The sequence below is a fragment of the Eubalaena glacialis genome, chromosome 4, assembly GCF_028564815.1.
Source record: "Eubalaena glacialis isolate mEubGla1 chromosome 4, mEubGla1.1.hap2.+ XY, whole genome shotgun sequence".
NCBI lineage: Eukaryota > Metazoa > Chordata > Mammalia > Artiodactyla > Balaenidae > Eubalaena > Eubalaena glacialis.
The window spans coordinates 18,004,223-18,031,858 of NC_083719.1; positions in this window are offsets into that span (position 1 = coordinate 18,004,223).

Sequence of the window (27,636 nt, forward strand, 5' to 3'; positions counted from 1 at the left end):
TTCTACAACTACTAGAGGCAAATTTATCCTGATAGTAGCAAAGATGGAACTAGACAAGGGGGATGATATTTCTTAAAAGGTTTCCCTGTGAATGATGGAACAAAAACAAGTCATCCATTTCACTTGCCTGAAATACTTCTATTTTTTAAAGAACCCTATAAACCTAAAGAAATGAAACTATATGCGAATAAGGTATTGTTTAAATTTTAAAAAATGACATGTTGTTAATTTTTTAAAATTCATATGGTACTTCCCCAATGTAGGATGTATTAATTCTTTAATACATTAGGGAAACATCTAATGTACTGAAGAACTTAATTTAATAGGACCCTAGGAGGCTGAAAGCAACTTAGTGGGAGAATCTGGCTCATTAATTTCAGTGATGCAGCACCCAAAGGTATTGAATTTTAAATGAATTCACAAACCTAATAAATCATCCTGGCTGTCAAGTGAAAAATAATTTGTGAAAAATTTATTACCCATGATTATCATGTATTAATCATAAGGTTTAAAATCTAAGCAAATGTTATACTCCTAGTTGGATAAATACTCTAGATTGCAAGGACTATTTAATGCATTTTGACATCAAGCCGGTCATGGCAGAATTTATATTTCTAATGAACATCGCCTTAGTCTTTGATAGCTCATCCTTTTCTTGTCAAAGTACTGAACCCATCTGTAATAATGTCACATATATCCTTGTACTTTGGCTTCTAAATCCATGCATTCATCTCTTTCTGAATGCCCATATATCTCCCATGCTTGATCCAATGCCTCAGTATCATTTTGGAAGGGGTGACAAACAACATAGACTCTGCAGGAATGGTTTGTGGCTGAAAAAAGCACCCTGAAGTCTCTAAAATCAGCTTTGTGGTTTATGGCTGCCTTTCATTGCAGCCGTACAACTCAATGAAACATTCATTTTTTAACTTCTGTCTTGACCAAGATAGGTTGTTCCCATGTGTGAAAGCAGACATTATCTATATCTTCATTCATTTTCATGCATGGCAAAGAATGTCAACATTCACAAAAATCAAACCCTAATTTCTTGGACTTATTGTCAACTCAATGGCCTCATGAAATTCATCAAGCAATGATTCTTCCTACTGAGATTTGTATTTGATTGATACAAAAGTTGATAAGCATTTATTCTGCAGTACTCTATAAAACCATACTAAATATAATTTACATCTTGGCTGCAGCAAATTAGAGAGGAGGGATTCATATTTATATCTCAAACATCAGAAGATAAAAATTCTGAGAAGCCTTTCATCATCTGTCCAAGCTGTAATTTCTAGCAATCTGTATATAATTGTTTAAAATTATGTAAGTAGTTAAAGCATAATGCCTTAAATGATTGAGTCTATTTGTAAATTTATTATAGAGAAATGTCAAGTTCCTTTTTGGGGAAAGTATGAAACTCATTTATATTATAAATAATACATAAATAAATATATAGTAGATATACAAATATGCCAATAGTTATACGCTTTAGAAAGTTTACACATATAATTCCTAAGGAGTTTTGTTTTGGTTCTATACTTTATTTGAATGCTAAATTAGTATTGCATACATTAATTCATTTATAAACATATTCAAAATGTATTTTAAGCTCCTACTTGTGCACTATTAAATGGCAATGATAAATTAAATGCCGTTTTTCTTATGATCCTTACAATCTAGTTGGAGGACTAGAAAAAAAGAAATAAATATTTACATCTTAGGTGGTAATAAGATCCATGAATACACACCACTGTATATAAAATAAACAACAAGGATTTACTGTATAGCAGAGGGAACTATATTCAATATCTTGTAATAATCTATCATGGAAAAGAGTCTGAAAAAATATATATACATGTATGACTGAATGACTTCGCTATCCACCTGAAGCTAACATAATCTTGTAAATCAACTATGCTTCAATTAAAAGAAAAAGCATGACTAGGGATTAGGAGGTATGAAAATATGTGGAAAGAGACCTTTTGGAAAGGAGAAAGAGCAGGTGCAAAGGCCAAGAGGTGGGAATGTCCTTTACCCATTCAAGAACAGCAAGGACACTGGTACTTATGAGCAGGGTGGGTGAAAGGGTCTGAGGAGACGTGATCCAAGTGACATGTGGCCGGGGGTCAGAGCTCACAGGACCGCTTGTTGAACTTGTTAAGGAAATGTGAAACCATCTAAGGATTTGTGAAAAGAGCCAAATTCTGGTTTATCATTTTTAAAGGCTGAAGTTTAGAAAATCTGCAGACAGGAGAGAGAATCTCATGTAATCCATTTGGTGGCTATGTCAATAATCTAGGCCAAGAGTTTTTCATGAGTATAAGACCCAGGAAGGCAGGTGTTCATTTTTGTTTTTCCTACTGTTGTATCCACAACAGAACAGTGACAGAGATGTGGTAATCACTCAGTAAATATTGCCTAATGAGTGAATAGTAAATTGGATGAGGGTAACAATGGACATGGTGAGATGATGGAGTTCTAAATACAGTCTGAAGGTAGAGCTAATAGATTAGTTGATGGATTGGGCATAGGGTGTGAGAGAAAATAAATTAAAGATGAATCTTTTGGAATATTCTGGAATAATGTATTTGCCAGTTCGTGAGATAAAAATAAAAGGGTGGGGAATGAGTTTAGGAGCAGAATGAAGGAACGGATCTTGGAATTAATCAATTTGATATGCTTCAGAAATTTCTGGATGACAATATCAGCTAGATGGTTGGATATATGAAAATGATTATATGTGAGATTCTCTATTTTTTTCATAATCACAATGCAATGATTTTACATTGACCTCAGTTCTTATGATGGCTTCAGGTTAAGTTTTTATTTTTCTTGGTAAATCTAGCAAAAGTTAGAATTAATACTTATTTCAACGTCAGGTAGGGTTTCGGTATAATGTTTTATTATCTGTATTTATTGCAAGCCTCAAGCAGTTTATGAATGGTTTATGGGAGAAAAGCACATTTTGTGACCACTGGGGGAAAGAGGCCTAGAAGATGTATGGACAATCTAGGCACTGCTGACAGTGTGTGATTAAGAAAGCCCATGTTCAGGGAAAGTTTAGCTGATTTGACTGTGTTTTAAGAGTCACCAAAGCCTCTCAAAATTTAGCATAATAGTGCAAATGGGTGATTGAATAACGATGACTTTAGTCAAATTACTACTCTATTATTTTCAATATTTAAGAAAACAAAAGTAGCAAATTGAGGGAAGAAATGTGTACATAGGAGTAAACCTGTATGTTTTTTGTGATTCATTTCAAAAATCCCAGTGTGTAAACTCAGGCAACAATTCATTTAAAATTCAGTTAATCAACTAATATCTATAACACTATCCTACAAAAATTATGGTCAGCTCTGTATACAGAGAACTTTAATTATTATATGTGTTAGAAATAACATTTCCTTTATACAGGGTCCAAAGAAATCCTGGTGACAGGGACAAGGTGCAAAATTACTCCATCCTAACATACCAAAAATTGCTGTTTTGGTCTGGATCTCAATGGAAACATGCCATCTGGAAGACTTTGAGGTTTAAAACTATCTCAGTGACATAGAACAGTTATACTAGTAATTATAAGTAAATCTCTATTTGGGAAATCTTAACTTCCCATAAGGAGACAAACTCCTCAGCTTCCAATGCATACTCCTGGCTAAAGTATAATGCAAATTACATGTAAATTTCCCAATCTGGCAAAATGTGCTGGTGAAGACCCTGACTTGGAGTTTTGTTGTTGTTCCTTTACCTCCTTATTTTCAAAATAAGAGTAAACTGATAGAGAAAGTAATGAAACAGAATGGGAAAGACCCCCAGATCTGCCCAATAATGGTCTCTTAATAATTTGATATATTGATTCTATGTATAACTACTACATACATTTAAAACCATGCTTCACATGACTTGAGATAATTATAATTGACACTGTACATTACAATGCCTGACATTTCAAGTTACATATGGCCCTCTGTATTCAAGGGTTCTGTATCCTCGGAATCAACCAACCAAGAATGGAAAATATTTTTTAAAAATTCCAGAAAATTTCAAAAAGCAAAACCTGAATTTGCCTCATGCTGGCAACTATTTATGTAGCATTTATATTGTATTAACAACTATTTAGATATAATTTACATTGTATTAGGGTGTTATAAGTAATCTAGAGATGATTTAAAGTATATGGGAGATGTGCCTGGGTTATTTGCAAATATTATGCCATTTTACATAAGGGACTTGAGCATTTTCAGATTTTGGTGTCTGCTGGGATTCCGGAACTGAGGGACTACTTAGTGTACTTTGAAAGTCACACACAAAAAAGCTGCTTCATAAATGTTTGTTCCCTGATCCTTTTTTCATCGATATAGTTATTTGTAACCAAAGTCTCCCTATTTGCATAAGTTACTATAAAAGGGAGCTAAAACTACCCTAAACATTTCACCTAACATAACACGTTATTGTAGACTAATACTTTATTTCATAAAATCAATACTAGAAATTACGCCTCCCACTGAACTATGTTCTTATACTAACATATGTTATTTATCTTAGAGTTCATAAAAACTTTCCACAGTAAATATTAAAAAGGACTTGAGTTATCGATGATACTATTGTGATGTGATCGTTTCATAAAATGTTAGAGATATATGGTATGCTTTTAATTGGATTTTTGTAATACATCTTTAAAGCTAACATTTGCCTATTTAAGAGCAATAGATTAGATGTTATGAATGACCATCTGAAAGCCAGGAAAACGTTAATAATAAGGGACAATTTGGTAATAATAATCCATTCAGTTCTTCTGCTTAGCATATAAATTAAATAACATGGATCAAAGTGATTACTATAAATTGATTAGCTCTCTGCAGAGTGGTAATGCTACTTTGCTAGGCTAACATTAGCATCTGTTATACAAAAATATTTCATAAAATCCTTGTATTTATTTAGAATGATTTTTAGCTGAGATCATATCAAACTATACATTCAATATATTTTAATTTTTTTCCAATAACACTAAAAAGCAGGAATAAAATAGCATCTAAGATATTCATTGAAGGAAGCTATACATACAATTACTTTACATAAGTTAGAATATATTTGCAATGTACATTCTTAATACAAATCTTAAAACCTTAAGAAAGAGGACTTTAATCACGTAAGTCAGGAATTTTATTATTAAATGTACTACATTTTTGTGAATATTTTTAATAATATAACTACTAACCATTATAATTTTTAAAACATTTTTTCTGCCATAGATATTGAGAAAAATCTATTTTACCATCAAATGCATTGTAAACTAAAATAGATCACCTGCATGTCTTTGATCTAGAATTTTGATTCAAACTTTGAATTTATCCATGATTTTATGAGCTCTCATCATTTGAATGAGCAGTTAATTTGCAAATAAGTTTTTGTCACCAAATTTATCTAAGTTCCTTGTAACCTCTAAATGTCTCTTCTTTGCTCATTCCCTCAAATTCTATCCACCATCCACTTTAAGAAAATCGTTCATTTTCTGCTGTACTTCATGTTTAAATGTATACAGTAAGTCCCCTACATACAAACCTTCAAGTTGTGAAGTTTCAAAAATGCAAATGTGCATTTGTATATCCAATCATGTAAGTTAGTTCACGTGTCTGATGTACATTGTCTACATTGTCACGTGTGTGCATCCTCTACAAGTGGTTGTGCAGCTTGCCCTCCGTCTCCTATTGCTGACGAAAATCCTTCAGCTCTACCATCTCCCACCTTCTCTCCCTCCTCCAGTCAGTAACTCTTCTTGCCTGTTCACTCGATGCCAGCCCCTGTATGCCAACTTTGTACTGTACCACTGTACTTTTCCAGGTACTGGACTGTAAGAATAAAAATGTTTTCTTAATTTTTTGTGGGGTTTTTTTTTGGTCTTTTTATGTATTATTTGTGTAAAAAGTATTATAAACCTATTACAGCACAGTACTATATAGCCGATTGTGTTAGTTGGGTACCTAGGCTAACTTTGTTGGACTTACAAATGAATTGGACTTACAAATGTGCTCTCGGAATGGAACTCATTCATATGTCAAGGACTTACTGTATATTAATGAGTTATTATAAGGCAAATCCTCTGTATCACCAGTCATTCCAAGAAATTGATCTTTGCCAACCACAGCAGAAGCTTTTGCCCTGACCTTGACCTCAATCGCAACTCTCTTCTTTCCTCCAAAATGATCAATTTACTTAATTTTGTAATAATAAATTCTTTTTTTTCACATTCTTTTTTTTTGTAATAATAATTTCTTTGCATTTCTTTATAGTTCTGTTTTCCAAATGACCATCCCCAAGCATTTTAGTTTGGTCCATTAATTTTTTAAATTAATTTAAATTTATTTTTAAATACTGTAATTTTTAGAGTAGTTTTAGGCTCACAGCAAAATTGAAGGGAAGGCACAAAGATTTCTCATATACCCTCGTCTCCACACATGTATAACTTCTCCTATTTTCAACATCCTCCAACAGAGTGGTATATTTGTTACGATTGATTGTAATGTAATGGCACATCATAATCACTCAAAGTCTATAGTTTATACTAGGGCTCATTTTGGTGTTGTATATTCTATGTGTTTGGACAAATATAATGACATGTATCCATCATTATGGTATCATCCAGAGTATTTTCACTGCCCAAAGAATCCTCTGTGCTATATTCATAGCGCCCCCCAAACCCCATCACAATTCCTATCAACCACTGATCTTTTTACTGTCTCCATAATTTTGACATTTCCACAATGTCTAATAGTTGGAATCAGGCTTCTTTCATTTATTAATACATATTTAAGTTTCCTCCATGTCTCTTCATGGCTTGGTAGGTCATTTCTTTTTAGTGAAGAATAATATTTCATTGTCTAGATGTGCAAAAGTTTACTTATCCATTCACCTACTGAAGAACAATTTAGTTCCAAGTTTGGCAATTATGAATAAAGCTGCTATAGAAATCTGTGTGCAGGTTTTTGTGTGGACATAGTTTTCCACTCCTTTGGGTAAATACCCAGGAGAGTTATCGATGGATGGATCATATGGTAAGAGTATGTTCCGTTTTGTAAGAAAGTAACGGACTGTCTTCCAAGGTGACTGTGCCATTTTGCATTCCCACCAGCAATGAATGAAAGTTCCTGTTGCTCCACGTCCTTGCCAGCATTTGGTATTGTTAGTGTTTCAGATTTTGTCTTTTCATAGGTGTGTAGTGGTAATCTCATTGTTTTAACTTTCATTTCTCTGATAACATATGATGTGGAATATCTTTTCATATGCTTATTAACCATCTGTGTATCTTCTTTGGTGATGTGTCTGTTGAGATCTTTGGCCTATTTTTTAATTAGGTTGTTTGTTTTCTTACTGTTGAGTTTTAAGTGTTCCTTGTATATTTTGGATTGCAGTCCTTTACCTGATGTGTCTTTTGCAAATATTTATTCCAAGCCTGTGTTGTCTTCTCATACTTCTGACATTGTCTTTCCTAGATGTTGGAGAATGGAGGGAACAAAAAGTGCCCACTGAACTGAGAAGGCATCTTGAGACCAAAAAATGAGGCAGGCAGATCCATATAATCAATGGATGTTACTCACAGGGTGGGGTCAGAATTGGGCAATGATTCGTAAACATTCACAGCTGCACTCTGACCACTGAGGGGCCGCTGGGACAATTTTATAATTAGCCTATAGTATGGGAGTAGGTACTTGGAAACAGGAAGTTCATTCCTAAGTCAACATTCAAGAATGGGTAACTAAGTCTCATGGGTGTTAGGAGCAAGTCCGTGAAGGTTTTTATCATTGTTTGGGAACTAACAGAACATGGAGACCACCTGATCCTAATGATTCTTTAAAAAAATACCTATTAACTACAAAGCCTTTGACAACAGAGAAGTGATTTTCTGCAAAGTACAATCCTGGGTGGGGTCAGTAGAATGATAGGAGAAACCATAAGGCCCAAGATGGCATCAGTTATGCTAAGAGCCATACACCAGAGGAGAAGTTTTTAAAATTTTAATGAAGTTCCATTTATCAATTGTTATTTTCATGAATCATGCCTTTGATATTGCATCTAAAAAAGTCATTGCCATACCCAAGGTCATCAGGATATTTTTCCTATGCTATATGCTAGGAGTTTTATAATTTTGTGTTTTACATTTAGGTCTATGATCCATTTTGAGCTAATTTTTGTGAACGATGTAAAGTCTGTGGCTAGGTTCATTTGTTTGTATGTGGATGTCCAATTATTCCAGCATCATTTGTTGAAGAAATTATCTTTGTTCCATTGTTTTGCCTTTGCTCCTTTGTCAAAGATCAGTTGACTATAGACCCCCATATGCGGGTCTATTTCTGGGCTCACTATTCTGTTGCATTTATCTAGTCATCTATTCTTTTGCCAATACACTGTCTTGATTACTGTAGCTTTATAGTAAGTCTTAACTTGGAATGTGTAAATTCTAACTTTATTCTTCTCTTTCAATATTGTTTTGGCTACTCTAGGTCATTTGCCTCTCCATATAAACTTTAGAATCAACTTGCCCATATCTAGAGAGTAACTGTCTGGAATGGTCCATTTTTAAAAAATCTTAAATTCTAGATTACTTTCTCCATTTTTTTTTCTTTTGAAGAATCTGGGACATCTGGTAGATTTTTCTGTGTGTTAGATTTTGTTGATTGCATACTCATGGTGAAATTAAAAATGTTCTGATCTCGATATTTCCTGCAAATTGGCAGCTGGAGCCAGAGTCTTGATAAGACTGTAGTTTACTTTTTTCGGTAAGACTATACGTAGTTTGTGATTTCATTAGGAAACATGTAATATCTGTTCCTTCTTTCTTTCTATTTTTTTTTTGTATGGTAGCAACTGTTCATACATTGAAAATGAGGTTGCAGAATATACACTAACATCTCTAATTCAAGAAAATGTCTCTGATTTTTTAAAATTATAAATAATAACAAACATATTATATGCAACTAAATGTTGAATCTTCGCTTACTGCCAATAGTTATTATATTTTAATTTTATTAAATTTTTTATTTCTTTGAGTTTTTAAAACTCTTCCTTTTTAAACCTGTTTTTCATGGACTCTATTGCATTTATTCACTCTTGTGTTCCTTCTAGTTCAGTGTTCATCTCTGAATTTAATTTTTCTTGTGTTACTAATTATTTCTCGGATTTTGTTCATTTATTTCTGAGTTTTTAAAATTCCAATTTATGTGGTTCTTTTGTGCTTTGTAATATTTTCTTAACGTCCTTTCCTTGTATTAAATAGAAAGCTCAGTTTATCTGTTCTATGGACATAACTATGACAAGTTTTAATTGTCTGTAGACACGTTATTCTGCTTGTTTTTGTCTATTTTTTCTTATAACAACTTTTCTGTTGATCATTATTATATCAAATCAATTTACTTGCACTTTTTGAAGAATTTGTGGCTTATAGAATTTTTCATAAGTTTGTAAAGCATCCACTTCTTCCACTTCTTTTTTATGTGTGATTGTGTGTATGTACATGGGTGTGCACACACGTGTGTGTGTGTTTAGTGTTTAAATATGAAAGCTAGACTTCTGGAATGTCCTGGTAATGTTCCCATCTATCATTTTTATGTGGACTTCTTTTTCTGTCCTTTCTATTATTCCTCATATTTCTAATTCATTCCCAGAAATTTCTTCTCAGTTTGGAACCCTGTATTGAAGGGATCTCTGTATCTCTGGAAGCTCACTTTCTAAGGTTCATAAGCACTAATCCACTCCAGTCCCTCTAAATTACCATTGGCCACTTGCCTTCAACTTCCTTTAAAAAGTGTAAAACCTCCTCCATTTCATCTGCTAGTCCTAATTTGCCCTGTGGCTCTCCAGTGAATACCAGATGGCTATTTTGGGGCTCTCTTGCTCTTAAATTTCTCAGCTAACCCACTACTTTCTATACCTTTTCCCCACAAGAGTCATATACTATGCTGTTTTTTTGGCTATTGACAATTTGTCCCCACCCACTTCTATTTTGGAGTTTGTGGGGATACCTTCTTACCTAGATTTGCTGAAAAGTTTGTCATTTAGATCTTGCTGTTACTATGCACTTGTTATGTTTTTATGAAGAGACTCAAATATTAGTAACTATGGTATTATTGTATTTATCTGATCAGGATCATTCGTTTAATGTACATTATAATAATAACAAACAAGGAAAATATACTTTATCTCCATAGATATATGAAAGCTTAAACTAAATAATAATAAAAGCTGAATGTTAATTTATTTGTACTTATGTCCAATTGAAATTTTAATTTCTTTTTGAGTGTGAGATAATAAACTAGTTAAAGAGATTATTAGATTAGATTTACTTCAACTCATGATAATAAGATACATGAAATTTAAAAGATTATCCTTGCAGCATCACTGTCTTCAAGTAGTTTAGATGTGAATAAATTGGGAGATGTTTACAGATATTATAAAGTACTAATAATATATGCAATACAGCCATTAATTCCTTTGTTACTTTCTGTTTCTTACAAAATGAAGTCAATATTTTAATCATCATTATCATGTAAATTTAGTTCCATTTAAAAATATTTTCTAGCTTTAAAAGTATATTTCCACTTATTCTGAAGCTATTACTTCTGGAAGTTTTCTCACAATATGCACCAAATATAAAATATTAATTTTTCTCATTCAACTTTGCACCTTATATCAGATTAGCTAACTGCATCAGGCCCTGTTCTGTACATAATTTCAAGCAGCTCCTTCTCTCTCCACTTGACTATGACAAGAACCACATTTTTTAGTATACATGCTGATGCTACAAAAAAAGAAAGAAACAAAATAAGGTTTATAAAATATCAGACCAGAGTTTACTCACATGCCATTTATATTCCTGGTTATGCATGAATCTTCTGTCTCACAAATGGGAAAGAAGCAGGCTATTGAACTTGGAGATAATGGCCATGATATCATGGTATCATGATATCATGAAAGAGAAGAAAATTTTAGTTTTTAAATGTGATGAAGGGAAATAAAAAAATAATATAAAGTGTTAAATACACTTTTGTAGCTAACAGTGATATTAGAAACTTAAATTTTAAAATTCATGGATATTACTATATGAGAGGAATGAAGAGTTCACCTGAATACATCTTTCAGACATTGTATAAATATTTAAAGGATGATTTCTATGTGTCATGGTCTCCACTTGGTACAGGGAATACCAAAATATTATGAAAATACCTGTCTTCAAAGAACTCACAGTCTAGATGTGGAGACATAAAAGTAAGTAAGCAATAATATGATATGAAAAGCACAAATAAAAGAAACACATAGCATAAAGGAAACACCACCAAACCCTTCCTGTGAATATAAGAAAATGTAGGTAAGTATTCACAGAGGATGTGAAACTTAAACATAAGTAGAACTTAATTCATTGATTAATGGGGCACCAGGTCTAAGAGACAGCTAACTTTATTGCCTAACTTCTAGTTTAAAAGAAAAATGCTCCAACTATCATCAGTCTGGCTGCAGCAGGAGTGAGAAAGCATTTTGTGTATCCATTTTATGGATTTGCTGAGGATGGGACACAGAATTGTTGTGGAGGCTTGGAGGAAGATGCATATGGAGAATTAGAGAGTAATCACACGATGAATGTTTCTTATGACCCCACAGAGAGTTGTAAGTCTGTCCAGCAAGCAAAGATCTACATCATTTATTCAGTTGGCAAATATTTATTGAATACCTGCGCTGTATGCTTCTAGGTCTTCACTTTATACCAGAGAAAGAAAGAGAAGACAAAGATCTGCATTCTCATGGAGCTTACGTTTATGGGCAAATATACAGTAATCATTAAAAATAATAAATAAATAAATATCTGGCATAATAGGAAATGATAAGTGCTGTAGGAAAGAAAAAATGTAGAGCAGAGTAAGGGAGATCAGGAGTGTGCAATTGGAATCGGAATTGGTGGCAGTATTAAATATGACTGGTCAAATGTAAAAGGTAAAATTCCAGCAAAGATTTAAAGAAGGTGAAAGAGCTTGGCAAACTGATATCCCATCATTTTAGGCAAAGAGAACAGCTAGGAGAGTATCGCTAGAGTGAACATTGGTGAGTTGAAACAAATGCAGTCCATTGAAATATTTAATGTAGATATTATATCATGGTTCATATGTGTATGCAAATACATTATTAATTGATTCTTCTCATGTGGTTTATATTTAGAGATGAACACATTTTTTTCACAAAGAAGGGGATATGCATCTACAGATAACCAATGAAATTGTGGGATTTTTTTCAAGACAAATTTTTAGAGCAGTTTTAAGTTAAGAGCAAAATGGAAAGGAGGTTATAAAAATTTCCCATATCCCTTCTCTTCCCCCATATGATCCACATCCCCCACCCGAGTGGTACATTTTTTACAATGGATGGACCTACAGTGACACAGCATGATCACCCCAAGTCCATTCTTTACCTTAGGCAGGGTAGTTTTTTTTTAAAGGAGATTAAAGTAACCTACAGGTGCAAGTCTCTGTGGATCTCTCAAACTAGTAAATTTTGTTCACTTTCTTTCTAAAGACACATAACTCTAAATAGCTTCATATCACAGAATTGTTAAGGCAATGACACAACACACACATACGTTTCCAAAGTTGATGCTATTTATAGGCAGGAGATACAGTAGCTTTCTGGTTTTATAACAGAAACTATAATATGAATAAGAAAAGTATAATGATTAAATTCACTTTAATGCTACTCTGTAGTCAAGGCTAAGTATTTCCTAGTCTATCCTCATCATGAATTATTCTGAGCTATTTTGTCCAATTTACCTTAAAGCTTCACAATGAGATCAAATGTCAATATTTAAATAGTTTAATAATAAAAGGCCAACATTCAGGTATCCTGAATTTGATTATAAATATCCTCCTCTTATCAAATTACCAAGCAGAAATCAAATATAAAATTCATGTTGTGAGTTAAAATCCAAAAAAGAGATGTAAATTAAAATGCTTAAATAGTAATATATACCAAAGTCCAAAATAAAATATGTTTTCCTTGTGACTTAAATAAAGGTCAAAGAAATTAATGTCCAAAATTAATCCTCCTCAGAATTATAGTCTGATTAATCTAAGCTGGAGGGGTTCTCAGTGTCTAAGTTGATTTGTTTCTTTCAGAAAGCCTGAATTGTCTCCAGTGAAGTGGCTGTGATGTTTCTGGGGTTCCAGGAGCTCTATCATTTCAATGCCAAGGCTCTTCAGTGTTTCATTTTTTTAAAGAGTCCAAAGTAATAATAGGATACATAAAAGGGTAACAAGGTGCCTACACAACCAAATTTAGAAAACAGACAATGCCAAGTATTTAAAAACAGTCATTTCAAGCTTTTTCAGGATTGAGTACCTAGAGGTACCAAAGATGATAGCAGACGTTCAGCAGCAGATGATGGGAAAAGGATTGATGGAGAAAATCATGGTCACACATTTACCATGATGATGTTCCACCTCTGCTGTTTCAAGAGTTCATTAGTTTAAACCACACCTTATTTAGGAGAAATTTTCCATTGCACAGTGGAACTATGATGACAATAGCTAGAGGTTCATCTCGAAGGTTGGTGTCTAGAAAATGGCATCTGAGAAATGTCGGCCTTCTTGCAAACTTAATTGGCCATGGTAGTCACTTGAGATGACCTTCTTTTCTATTTATGCAACTCAACCCTCTTAATTTCCAGGTTTCCTTTGTATTTCTTGTTTAAAATGCCCCAATACTCAATTAATTGTGGGTCCTCTCTGGTGTCAGCATCAGAACACACTTGTAAGCATTCATTTTCATTTCTAGGACACGATTCTGTTTCTGTTGTGAGGTGAGCCTTCTTAGGACGTTTCCTCCATCACCTCAACTTTGTTTCAGTTGGAGAAAGACCCTCAACAGTCTCATAATCTGATACAACTGTTGATGCCTCTGGGTCAGGTGAAGACAAAGTCCAGGGCTTTGTGGTCAGACACTGTCTCTCCTCAGATTTTAATACTCTAGGCTTTGAGTTTGTTTCATTCTGCTTTATTTTCTTTGCTATAACTTTTTGTTTGTTTGTTACATCTTTCTTCCATATCCACTTTCTAGTGCTTCGCTTACCCTTCAGGAAGGCTCAGATGTGCTACAATATAACCAGCTTATCTCAGTCCCTGTCATTCTCTGACATGTATAAATAGGGCTGATATCATTTGCTTAATTGGAATGCCTTCTTTCCCTGTACTTTTTCTTTTCTCCCTGGCTTAGACATTCATTTATCTAAATTTTCCTCAATCAACAATTTCGGGGATTGCAAAATTATCCGTTCTTCAAACAAATTTTATTGATACACATTTTCCTGAATTGGATAAACCCATTCAGGAGGTATTTCCCCACCAAACCAACTTCTTAACCGTATTGGAACAACATCTGTTGTTATCCTGCTCAGATGTCCTTTACTGTGTAGCTAGCATCATTCTTAAATGCTAATTGATAATGTATATAGTAGATTCAGCTATGTACATACATAGCCACATGTTTACCTTTACGTGTTCATGCAAATATAACTAATATATTCAGTATCAATGTCTGAATCATTTAGTTCATTAGTGAAATATTAAGTGTCTGAATCGTTCTTTAATTTTTTTTGGAGTATATTCTGCTTGTTTTGTTTCGCAGCTAAAACATTATTGGTCTGCAGTTATTCCAAAACAGAATATTTACATTCTCATTATTTGACAAGAACATTACTCACTGTTTCTCAATAACCTTAAAAGCCCAATGGTGACAAATGATCACTGGGGAGTTAAGGGTGTTGCAGGACAGAAAATCTGGGAAGAAATGGAACTAGAGGAGAGGAAATTGTAACAGAGAAGGGGGCCCTGTTGTCCCTTCCCAGTGCTTCCATCCCCAAGGGAGGGTCAAGGGGGATGGAGCTGCCATATGCTTTTGATTTTTGTTTTGTTTTTTATCTGTAGGGTATGATGAGAAAATTACATAGGTGTGAGGACAGAAAGTCCAGGTGTGAGGATGGAGTGACTCCAGGAAAGGAGAGAATTTGGAGGAAAACATTATTACCAAAGTAAGGTTGAACATTATAAACCAATGAGCTGTGCAGGCCCTGGTTTCACCTTACTGCCCTGCCAGGGCAGGGAAACTAATTCATAGCCCTATCTCCTGCTGAATATGGTACCGGGTCCCAACCATCTAGGAAGCTTGACCAGAGACTGCAGGCAAGCTCAGAGCCCATCCTGCAGACTCACTGGAGTAGGGAAGTAAGCCAGCCGTCCTATCACCTGTTCTCAGCCAGGGGCATACCACCCCAGCTGACCTTTAACGTGTTTAAGAAATGTATGTAAACACTATAGTCTATATTATTTTACTGGCTTGTTACTTTCAATGAAAGCTTATATGAGATTCATTCTATAGCTCACCCTCTAAGATTTTAAGTTTAAGATGTACTTTACGAATGCTCCATTGGTCCTTCGATAAAAAATCATCATCTTTGACCTAAGCAAGGAGTAAATTTTCAATATAACAGGCTGAAAATTGGATTCAAATTTTAAGACTTAAGGGACAATTACATATGAGAGATTCGGATTCTTGAAATCAATTACAAAGTCAGTGTGACATTAAAGAAACACATTGATATGGAAACTGCATTTTGAGATAACATACACTTTATAATTGGTATTTCAAATGGAGAATCAGACCTTAGTGGTCTTATATGAGGTTAATAAATTAGGAAGTCTGAAAACTCTCATGACTTTTCAAATTGGAGTTGGACTTTTTATGGACTTTTCCCACCAATCTAAGTTGTGTGTGTGTGTGTGTGTGTGTGTGTGTTTGTATTAAGTATCCATGCCTTTTATACCTGTGCAAGTCTCACAGAGTACCTGTTTGGGGACAGTGGAGTTCACATATGACCATAACTTTTCTCTTTTCCAGAGGTCAGCAAACATTTTATGTGTCTGTCACTGTAACAAGCACTTTAGTAAAGGGAGTTATTTATGGTTATTGATTTAGCTAACCAGGCCCTAACTGAAAGAATACCTCTCCAGAATATTCTGGTGTTTCTGTTACCGCCAGGAGGAGGATGCTGTTAGCAAATATCAGCTGTGCCACCAAATGGTGGGAGTATGCCGAGGCTGTTGACGTCCAGTCTACAGAGACTAGATTTTCTTGGAAATGAGTTTTGTGATGGGGCCTTTGATTACTCAGATTTCAGATGATCTGTATGGGTACAGGCTAATTATTGTCATCCTGAAAATTTTATAGGCAAAGAATGCCAGGGATTGTGATAAATGATATTATCATAGTTACATTACAGAAATGCATCAATGTTTAGCAGCTTCAACCCTGGGTGGAATGGGTCTTGGTGGTTGGAAGGTCTTTCAGCTACAACTACTGGTGATGCTTTTTGATATGTCCAAGGGTGTTAAGATAGAGGATAAAATTGTGAGGACTGGAGACCAAGAATTTCTGGAATACTTTAGTTCAGCATACACCGGGGGAAGAAAAGGAGACTTTAAAAAGTAGGACTGAGTGTTACAAATCGCATTGATTTTAATTTTCTTCAGGAGATTTGTTTTTTCATCTCCTTTGCTTTTTGGACTGACCTTTCCATGAATGTAACACCATGGTGATAATGAGCTACATGTGACCTCAGATTTAATTTAAACTACAGACAATTGGCAATTTCATGAAGAATATGCAATTTATCCATTTATTAGATGTTCAAAATACATATTCGAGTTTATCCAGATAATCAGAAAACTATTAACTTCAATCACATTGTTAGGCCCAACACAGAAGTATTTTTATTAAGCTATAATTAGTGTCATGGGCCAAATTTGAAGGATTTTAAAAGAATAGACCCATGATGCTTATATTTACTTATGAAATGTTGTTGACCTTACTGTTTACTAATTTATTGTTAAACTAATTATTATTTAATAATTAACACCATTTATTTTTGTGAGAATTTATGGGAGATATTTTTCAATGACTCTGTAATAGGAGTAATTGTATCTCTTATTTACCAAAACAGTTTTTTATGTTTGAATGTTGGAAATCATGCTCCTAATCATTTCTCATTTTCCAAGAGCAACCAGGAACCCCAGCGTCAAATCAATGGTCTACATCTCTGATGTGTACCTCACCTTTCCTAACCTGATCTGCAAATTCACACCCAAAATCATCATTACCATTTTTATTATCACTGTAAAATTAGTAGAAAAAGAGTGAGAGTGATAGTATTAGTTACATTAGTAGCAACTGACACTAATAAATCCCCTACTATATATCAAGCGATGTCCTAAGCTGCTATCATACTTATAATTTTGGCTCTAGTTATACATTATCTTACAATTAATTATTTTTTAATATCATTATTTAAACAACAGGAAAGTCCCTGAAAAAGAAAAAAAATTGAAACACATTGTTTTTCAGATATTAATACTGGCATTTAAAAAAATCATCCTATGTAATCAAGAAAAATAATATTGTTTCTATATGCAGACATTGGTTTTTAATTATAATGACTAATTGCTAATTATTGGGTAGGCCAAAAGATTCGTTGGGTTTTTTCCATAAGATGGCTCCAGTAGCGCTTAGTTGTCTTTAATTTCATTCGAAACAATTTTGTTACATTGTACTATGACAGCTGTCATATCAGCGTGCATTTTTTAAAAAGATCAAAATTGGTGAATTTTTGTGTAACCATTTTAATATTGAATATGGAAGATAAAAAGCAACATTTCTGGCATATTGTGCTCTATTATTTCAAGAAAGGTAAAAGTGTTGCTGAAACACAGAAAAAGATTTGTGCAGTGTATGGAGAAGGGGCTGTGACTGATCGAACGTGTCAAAAGTGGTTTGTGAAGTTTCGTGCTGGAGATTTCTCACTGGACAATGCTCCACAGTTGGGTAGACCAGTTGAAGTTGGTAGCGATCAAACAGAGACATTAACTGAGAACAATCAGTGTTATACCACGCGGGAGATAGCCGACATACTCAAAATATCCAAATCAAGCGTTGAAAATCATTTACACCAACTTGTTTATGCTAATCACTTTGGTGTTTGGGTTCCACACAAGTTAAGCAGCAACAAAAAAAACTTCTTAACTGTATTTCCTCATGCGATTCTCTACTTAAACATAATGAAAACGTTCCGTTTTTCAAACAAATTGTGATGGGTGATGTGAAGTGGATACTGTACAATAGTGTGGAATGGAAGAGATCCTGGGGCAAGCAAAATGTACCACTACCAACCACACCAAAGGGTGGTCTTCATCCAAAGAAGGTGATGGTGTGTATATGGTGGGATTGGAAGGGAGTCCTCTATTATGAGATTTTTCCAGAAAACCAAACAATTAATTCCAACAAGTACTGCTCCCAATTAGACCAACTGAAAGCAGCACTCAACGAAAAGCGTCTGAAAGTAGTCAACAGAAAACGCATAATCTTCCATCAGGATAACGCAAGGCTGCATGCTTATTTGATGACCAGGCAAAAACTGTTACAGCTTGGCTGGGAAGTTCTGATTCATCCGCTGTATTCACCAGACATTGCACCTTTGGATTTCCATTTATTTCAGCCTTTACAAAATGCTCTTAATGAAAAAAAAAATTTCAATTCCCTGGAAGAATGTAAAAGGCACCTGGAACAGTTCTTTGCTCAAAAAGATACAAAGTTTTGGGAAGATGGTATTATGAAATTGCCTGGAAAATGGCAGAAGGTAGTGGAACAAAATGGTGAGTACATTGTTCAATAAAGTTCTTGGTGAAAATGAAAAATGTGTCCTTTATTTTTACTTCAAAAACCAAAGGAAATTTTTGGCCATCCCAATACTGCAAAGGTAAATTCTAACTGAAGATTTTATATGCCACTGCTTATGTGGTTATAGTAAAAATTATGACCCACTTAAAGGCAATTTGTTTTTGTCTTAACAGTGGTTCTCATGTTGATTTGCACAAGGGGCTGGTTATCGCTTCATGGATTTAATTAAGTGAGTGAATGGGTGATAGCATTTTAGACCAGCTAAAAGTAAAAGTGTATTCATAGGGTTGGAAACTGATGAAAAGGGGCACACTGAGAAACCCAAACAACAAAAATTAGTTTTCTCAAAATGAAAGCACAAGGGTCCATAGGAAAGCATGGTCTTATTAATTCCACTTGTCTCTTTTAGGCAGAAGTCATTTTAATCTGTCATGTTCAGTAATGTTTTATTTAACTGCCTCCAATAGAGTTCTTTTGATGAAAACCTGAAGTGCCTGAGATCCCCAGCAGTTATGTCTGCTGTGTTATCCCCCAAAAGGTCACCACAATGCCAGGGCACCCCTGACGTACACTCTTGTCTGTTGCTATAAACATCTCACTTGCAGCTGAAGAAGGTAATTAGAAGGTTTCTATGACAAGGATGTGCCTGCTTGGAGATGAGGTCTGAGTCTGTACTGCTGAAGGATTTATGAATTAAATTTGCCCACTGAGCTGCAGCTAAGGTGATGGCATCGCCAGTATACAACCGTGTTTTTAATTTAGACACGTTTTGCGTGGCCAGAAACAACAGTCATTTCCTTTTTACAAGCCTTATTACTTATAAATCATGACAGCAGCATAGCTGCATTAATTTGAAGGGATGAATAGATAACAGTACCAAAACTGCCAAATTAAAAAAAAAAAAATCCTCATTCCCCAAAGAAGAAGTAAACAAAATAGCATTTTCTATTTTTTCACATAGAAGTATATGGTGATGTTGAAATATTTAGGGGGAATTATACTGATGCCACAATTTACTTTGAATGACATCCCAAATTAAGAACTGGTGATTGATGGGTAGAAAGAGGGACAGATAAAGCCAATATAGGAAAATGTTAGCGCTAGTATCTAGATGGCAGATTTATGGAAGGTTACTGTAAAATTCTATCAAATTTTCTCTGGAAATTTTCATAAGAAAATGCTGGGAAATATAGGTTGAAAGTGATTATTATGATCTTAAGAGTAATATGAAAAGAGTATAGAGATATATTTCACTGTTGACAATTATCCTTTAAAAACTGAAAGCAAATTGGGTTAATTGCCAACGTGCTTTCTATATGTCACTAAGTATCTGGAAATTGGAACTCCTTATGCATTTGAGTTTGGCCCTGAATTTTTGTTCTCTGTAGTGCTAACCAATTTTACCCAGGAGAGGAAAATTGAACTTCAGGCAGCGTATCTGATCCATTTATTTAATGATCTTCCAAGTGAATGACTGAATCTCAGTGTAATCTATTACATTCTAATCAATCACAGTGATGAGTAATTCAAAACTGCTTTCCTTTGAGTATTGATTGATTACTAAAAGCTGCTGATGACCACACACTGACTGGCATTTTGCTCATACATTTTTACTCTCTTGTGAGAGTACACATTAGTCTCTGTAAAGGATATCACTACAGGCTTTTCAACAAATTCTAGTTAGTATAACATATCAAAAGGGATGTATCAAATGTCTGGAAGTGGTTTGAATTTCCATTAACAGATAATACATGGAATCTACTAAGATGATATTCTATTTAGGACTGAGAAATATTGAATAATAATGCTCTGGGAGCCCTGAGCTCTGCACAGCACATGTTTTGGGAAAGGTCGATACTTTCATTAATACTAAACTGCAATTTAAAAAGAAAAATTATACCAAGTGTTTCAGAAAACAGGGTGAAATTTGCAGAAGTTGAGGCAAATAGTGCGATCTTTAAGCACGGGGACCTTGGAGATAGGGAGCCTGGATATATAGCCCTCTTGTAGCTCAGGAGTTCTGTGACCACAGGCAAGTCCCACAGTATCTCTAAGCCTCAGCTTTCTCATCTACAATATTGAGATAATAGTATTTTTCTATTTCTCAGGCTTCTTGTGAGTTATCAAAAGAAATTATACATGCTTACGCACATTCCATAATGCTTGGAAAATAGTATGTAATCAATGAATGATGATCATCGTTAACACCGTCCTTCAGTAATTAATAAAGATGAGTACTCATAACCAGTTGTTGTTTGTTTAAAAGTAAGTACAGCAAGCATCATTTTGCATTTGGAGTGTAATAACACTATGTAAATTCAGATTATTTTGTAAAAACTATATTTTTATAGCTGAAAGGTTGGAAAATCTGATGGATTTGTGCAGAGAGCTGTCTTAAAAATAATAGATACTACAAAGAATGAGGCATTTCATTCTTCTGGGAGGTAACATTCTTTGAGAAAACTTGTTGATTAAAAAAGCATAGGTTGCAGAATTTATACTTAAAAATATATTTTCCTCGGGAACCATGTTATTTTTGTTAAAAAGAAGATAATACTTTTATAAACGAAATAACAGAGCAATTATACTGTATGTTTCCAAGAGTTACCTGTAGAGAAATACAAATGCTTTTTAAAAAGTCAATGAAAATACACATTCATATTATAAATAGTTACTTCTGAGGATGGTATGGAATAAAAAAACAGTGTTATAAGTGTAGTGTAGACTGACATCCAATGTCTTAACAAGAAGAAGATATTTAACCAAGGTACTTATTGCCCTTGGAGGGGAGCCTTTTAAAGAGCAAATATGTGTCTCACATGCACACAATTCGTTTGTAATACTATATTCACATGTAGTATTAGTAGGCAGTAAAGTTCAGTAGGATTTCATAGAGTATCATTTGTTAAAGCACCATAATTGATAGAATATTTATTCATCTTAAATTATTCTTAAGGATATTTTTAATGATTATTTATATGCCATTTTTTTCATGAACCAAAATAAAATAAATGCCAGGAAAATAGTTTTAAACACAAATAATATAGGCATTAGAATACATTACATATTTTTAAAGTTGGTGTATGTTAGATACTAGAAAAGTATAATTTATTCTTACATGTAAGGAGGAAGAGAAATAGTATAAAACTGAACAGAATATATACTGTTGTATTTTTTCCCCTCATAATTAGAATCTATATGAATGGAAGGAATAAATAATAAAAATTGCCTGGCAGTAGGGGCTTGAAAGAAGTGAAATACTTTGTAAAATTAATTGAGATAAACAATATTTAAAATGCATTTGTCTCATGGGTATTAATTTGAAAGAAATGTTTTCTGTTATACAAGTCATACTGCTTTCATTTTTTATTCTGCATGTGTTACTTCACTCATTCATTCATTCATTCATTCATCATCCCAGAAGCACATGCTGAGGGTTTGCAAGATATCTGCCATTCTGCCCTGACCCAAGGAATCTACATGATGAGAACACTGAGAAACACTGACTAACTATAATCTTTTACTTGTGGGTTTTGGTATTTTTGATTTTTCTGGAAAAATTATCCATTTCATCTGTCTCTTCCAAAGTTTCAACACAGGGTAGTGTGATGTAATGAATCATAATAAGAGCCTGCATAATGTTTAATAAACCCTCCATTTACTCAAAAAGCTAAATTGATCACATTTTAATATTTTTCATAAACGGGTATATTTAAAATCCTAGAATTTTTATTCAGGAGTTTCCCATCTATATCCCTAATTATGGTTAATCTGAAGTACACTTTGTTGCATTAGTTTTATTAGACTTTGGTCATGTAATTATTCTAGATTATTCTAGATTAAATAAAATGGAAAGCATTTCATCATCTATGTAATTATTTTTAATAATATAATTATAATATATAAATATATAAAATTTAAAAAACATACAATAATATATGAAATATAAATGTATATATATAATACTATATAAATATATACAATAATATATAAATATATATAAATTGTTTCTTTAGACTCTAAAGCTCTTTGACCCTGACAACATTTTTAAAGTTAGTATTTCACATTCAAAATTTTTCCCATTGATATCTACCTGTCCTTTTTTGTTAGAAAAATTCACATTTCTTTAAATAATTTTCATTTTAATCTCCATTTTGAAAACATTTACATAAAGTGGAGCATATTATTCTTTATTATCCTTTTAAAAATCTACACAATCATCATTATGTTGGCTATCTAATTTCTTATTTTTCTGTGTTTCAGATTTTTCTTTTTTATTGGAGAAAGTCCTGAAATATTATGTTGATAACAATAATTTATTAAATTTACTATTAATTTGCCTTATTTTAAATGTTTTCTACATATGTTTACAATTGTTTTTTCTAAGTTTGGCTGTATGTGTTAGATCTTCTAGATTAATTTAATTATATTTCCCTAACACTATAAATATATTTTTCATAGTTCACATGTGTATTTCAACTTAAAGCCCATGTTTTCTGTCATATTTACATGAGATAGCTATTTAGTGAAAAAATCCAAAATCTTTTTTTCCAGCTTTATCAAGATTTAATTGACATATAACATTGATTAAGATAAGTTATATAACATCATGATTTAATACATTATTTCTATATTGTGAAATGACTACCACAGTAGGTTTAGTCACCTCATATACCATTGTCACCTCATGTAATTACCATTTCCTTTTTGTGGTGAGAACATTTAAGATAAATATATATTACATCTTCTTCATTCATCTGTAGGTGGACACTTAGGTTGTTTCCGTATTTTCATATTGCGGCTATTGTGACTAATGTTGCAGTGAACTTGAGAGTGCAGATGACTCGTCAAGATCTTGATTTCATTACCATTGGATAGATGCTTCGAAATGGGATTGCTGGAATATACAGTTCTATTTTTATAGTTAGTTTTAAATTTTTGAGGAAACTCTCCAATATTTTCCATAGTGGTTGTATCAATTTACATTTTCACACACAGTGCACAAGGGTACTCTTTTCTCCAGAACCTCACCAACACTTTTGGTCTCTTGTCATTTTGGTAATAGCCATCCCAACAGGTGTGAAATAATATCTCGTTGTGCTTTGCATTTGCATTTCCCTAATGATTAGTGACGCTGAGCACTTTTACATGTACATGTTGTTCCCTTAACCGCTCTTCTTATTTTTCACTCTTGCTAACAGATTTTGTTCTCCTGAATAAATTGTTAACACAAAAGGCCTCTGCCTCAGATTTACTTTGTAGAGAATCCAAGTTATCATAATCTCCAATATTAGAGCAAGAATTTTGAGGCATTAAAACTTAGAAGAGTATTCTATGAAATGGTACTGGAGTCATTACAATAAGATACTGTCTTGGGTGTCTAGTCCCTAACAAGACCATTTCCTGAAGTTAATCTTTCCATTCGGATGCACGAAATTGATTAATTTAAACTCGAGATTGTACCACTAAGAGTTTGTAGCAGCATTTAATAAAGCCTATTAAATTGTATAAATTATGTCTCTAAGTATTGTCACTTGGACACAAACCAAATTAATAAGGGATAATTTAACATCTATAAATTTGCAAGATGAACAGTTATATTAAAAAGAGTTAACATTACAATATTTTAATTCAGAAACTATTCTATAGTGAAAAGGACTTCTGAAAATTCCTACATATTTTCAAGTTAAAGCAATGGTTCTCTAGATCAAAATAAGAAATATCATGTTCTAAATATGTTAAGCTAAAACATTTTTAAACTGTGACGAATTTAACTCAGTAGAAATACTTAAACATGTCATGTATAACTTCAATTTTCATTTGAACTAATTATTAAGATTATGGAAATGTGAGATTGGCAGTTGCTAAAAATAATCTCCTTTCTCTGTCTCAATATTTGAAGTATGATGCTTTGCTGGCTTGGCATGTTTATTGGATGCACTTAGAGTATATCTTATTATTCTTTGGCTGCCCTATGAACTTTGATGGAAAAACAGATCACTCTGCCATTGCAGTTAAATCAATCTTAAAAGACCTTTATCTGCTGACTACAGTTTGATGGAGCTATAAACAAGGTTTTTGCTTAATATACACCTATTAAAACTTAATATGTGGAAAAATGATCTTTAGTTGAGAGTATCATATAATAAACATACTGGAAGAATTTAAATTTTTATTCATTATGTTTAACTTTATTAAATTTTGTCTCAATACAATAGCATTAACAAGTACTTTTCCCTGTCAGGATGGAGTATTTCTAATCAGTCAGAGATATTAGGTGTTGGTTTTCTCTAAGACACATGTAGGCATTTAAGAGCAGTATTTTACAAGTTTATTGTCAATTACTAATACTGCCAACAAAATTGCATATTGAAGACACCTTGTATACACGAGCCTTGATTTAAAAAATGCTCATTTTTATTGAATATTGATGTTATCTAAGTTTCAGCTCTTAAGCTACTGGCCTACTTTTCCAGTTGATTTCATAAACTTTAATGATTTGAGATAACGTCTTTAAAATGATGTATCCTTAATGTATTAATTATTTATTATATATAAATATATATTAATTATATTAAAGTTTTAGGTGATAGAACATCATGGCAAGATTGTTATTAGATCTTTAAAAAGCAAGAGAATATCATTTTTGAAGTTCGGTATATAAGTGATAAAATTTGAAGATCAAATAACCTACTATACAATTTGCATTGTAATATAAATTCAGTTTAAAGGGTGTGTGTGTTTATATGTGTGCAATTGCTGTGCAGTATCTTTAACTATGCTGATGGAAAAGATTTCCAAGTGTTAAAATTAACCATTGGCATGAATTGCATCAGATATGTCATCTATTCTACTGATCTATAGTTAATGATTTTGATTGGATAAGATTTAATTTAAAATATCCAACCATCCTGTAAATGTATATTATTCTCTGATTCCTTTTTATTTGATTTCCCAGAAACTTCATGCAGAATGTCGACTTTAATTTTATTTGTATTTATTAGGCTGAATCAGTTTTAAAGCATGCAATTAATTGCCTGCTTATTTCACGGCTGTACTTTTTAAACAACTGATTTCTAGAGTTGCACGTGACTAACATGTTTACCTTCAGAAGTGTCTTTTTTTTCCTGTAATACTGGGTGTGATTGTTTTGCTTAACTTTATAACAACCCCATATCATGTTTTTGAGTTCTATTTTTCAAAATATTTTGAGCCCTTTAAAAATGTAATGTGGGCATTTCAGAATATGGTATGCTGGTCCAACTTTGATAAAAGTGATATATTTTTATTTTAAAGTCTGTCCAAATGATGTATTCCATAAGCAATAGAGAAGATGAGTCAGCATAAATGCAACAATCAATTGAAAGTATTCAGTTTCGTTAGCTTTACAATCTTATTAAAACCAAGATTATTAACAGAATCTTTAATATTTGTTCAGATACTAAAATGTTATAATGGCTTTTTAGAATCTTCAAGACACGTATTTAGGTTATGCAAACTGCCATCCAAGTTAGATTTGCAAGATTCAGCAAAATACAGGTTGCCCAGTATTAAACAACAAATAATTATTTTGTACTATAAGTATGTCTTATGTGATACTTTACATATATTTACATTAAAAAGTTATTTGTTGTTTATCTGAAATTCAAATTTAACTGGGCATCCTGTATTTTATTGGCAAATTTAATCTAAAAAATGATGTTGAATAATTTGAAACTTCCAATTTTTTATACTAGTTTCCTTTTCCTCTAAAATGTTAGGTGGTATACTGTATTTAAGAATATATCTATATTTAGTTAATTCTACCTATCTATATTTATATTTATATCTGTATCCATCTAGCTCTATCTATCTACCTATTTATCTATCTATCTATCTATTCTACAGATTTTGACAAGTGTAGAGTGATATGTATCCATAATTCCAGTATCATAAAAAACAGTTTTACCACCCTAAACATCCCCAGTGCGCCACCTATTCATGCCTCCTTCCCTTACCCAAGAATGCCTAGCAACCACTGATCTTTTGACTGTCTCTTCCAGAAAGTTGTATAGTTAGAATCATACAGAATGTAGTCTTGTAGTCTTTTCAGATTGATTTCTTTCACTTTGCAACCTACATTTTTTATGGTTTGAGTGCTCGTGTTTTTTTCTTTGGTTTTTATTTTGTCTTTTTTTTTTTTTTTTTTACTGAGTACTGTTTCATCGTATGAATTACCCATAATCTGTTTATCCATTCATTGATTGAAAGAAATTTTGATTGCTCCCAGGTTTAGGATATTATGAAGAAATCTGCTCTAAATATTTGTGTGCAGATTTTTGTGTAAACATAAATTTTAAAGTCATCTGAGTAATGGCTTTACACTAAGGAGCCCAATTGTTAGAGAGTATGTTAAGAATATGTTTAGTTTTGTAAGAAATTGCCAGCTGTCTTCCAAAGTACCTGTGCTATTTTGCGATCGGCTTATTTTTTAAGTCTGATTGAAAATATTTTCTTGACATGGATTGAACTGAAAAGTAATAAATAGAAAGAAGAAATGGTCAAAAATAACCAAGCCACTAGCCCATATGGCAACATTTTAAGTTAATGTTCACCAGTCCCAGCATTTTGACAGACGTTTACCATTCACTAGCTGTCACCGTGGATAAGATTATTTAACTTTTCAGAATCTCTCTTTCCTCACCTGGAAAGCAGTAACTTTAAAACCAACCAAATTTCTGGGGTGAAGTATTTTGACCAGGGCCACACTTACCTCCTCTTGCTCCCTACCCCCAACACCAAATAGAGAACCTTGAATAACAAAGCATTCTCTCCTCCACTGTAGCTTGAAAAAGGACACAAGGTCATTTATTTTACAGTATTATCACTATTTTACAG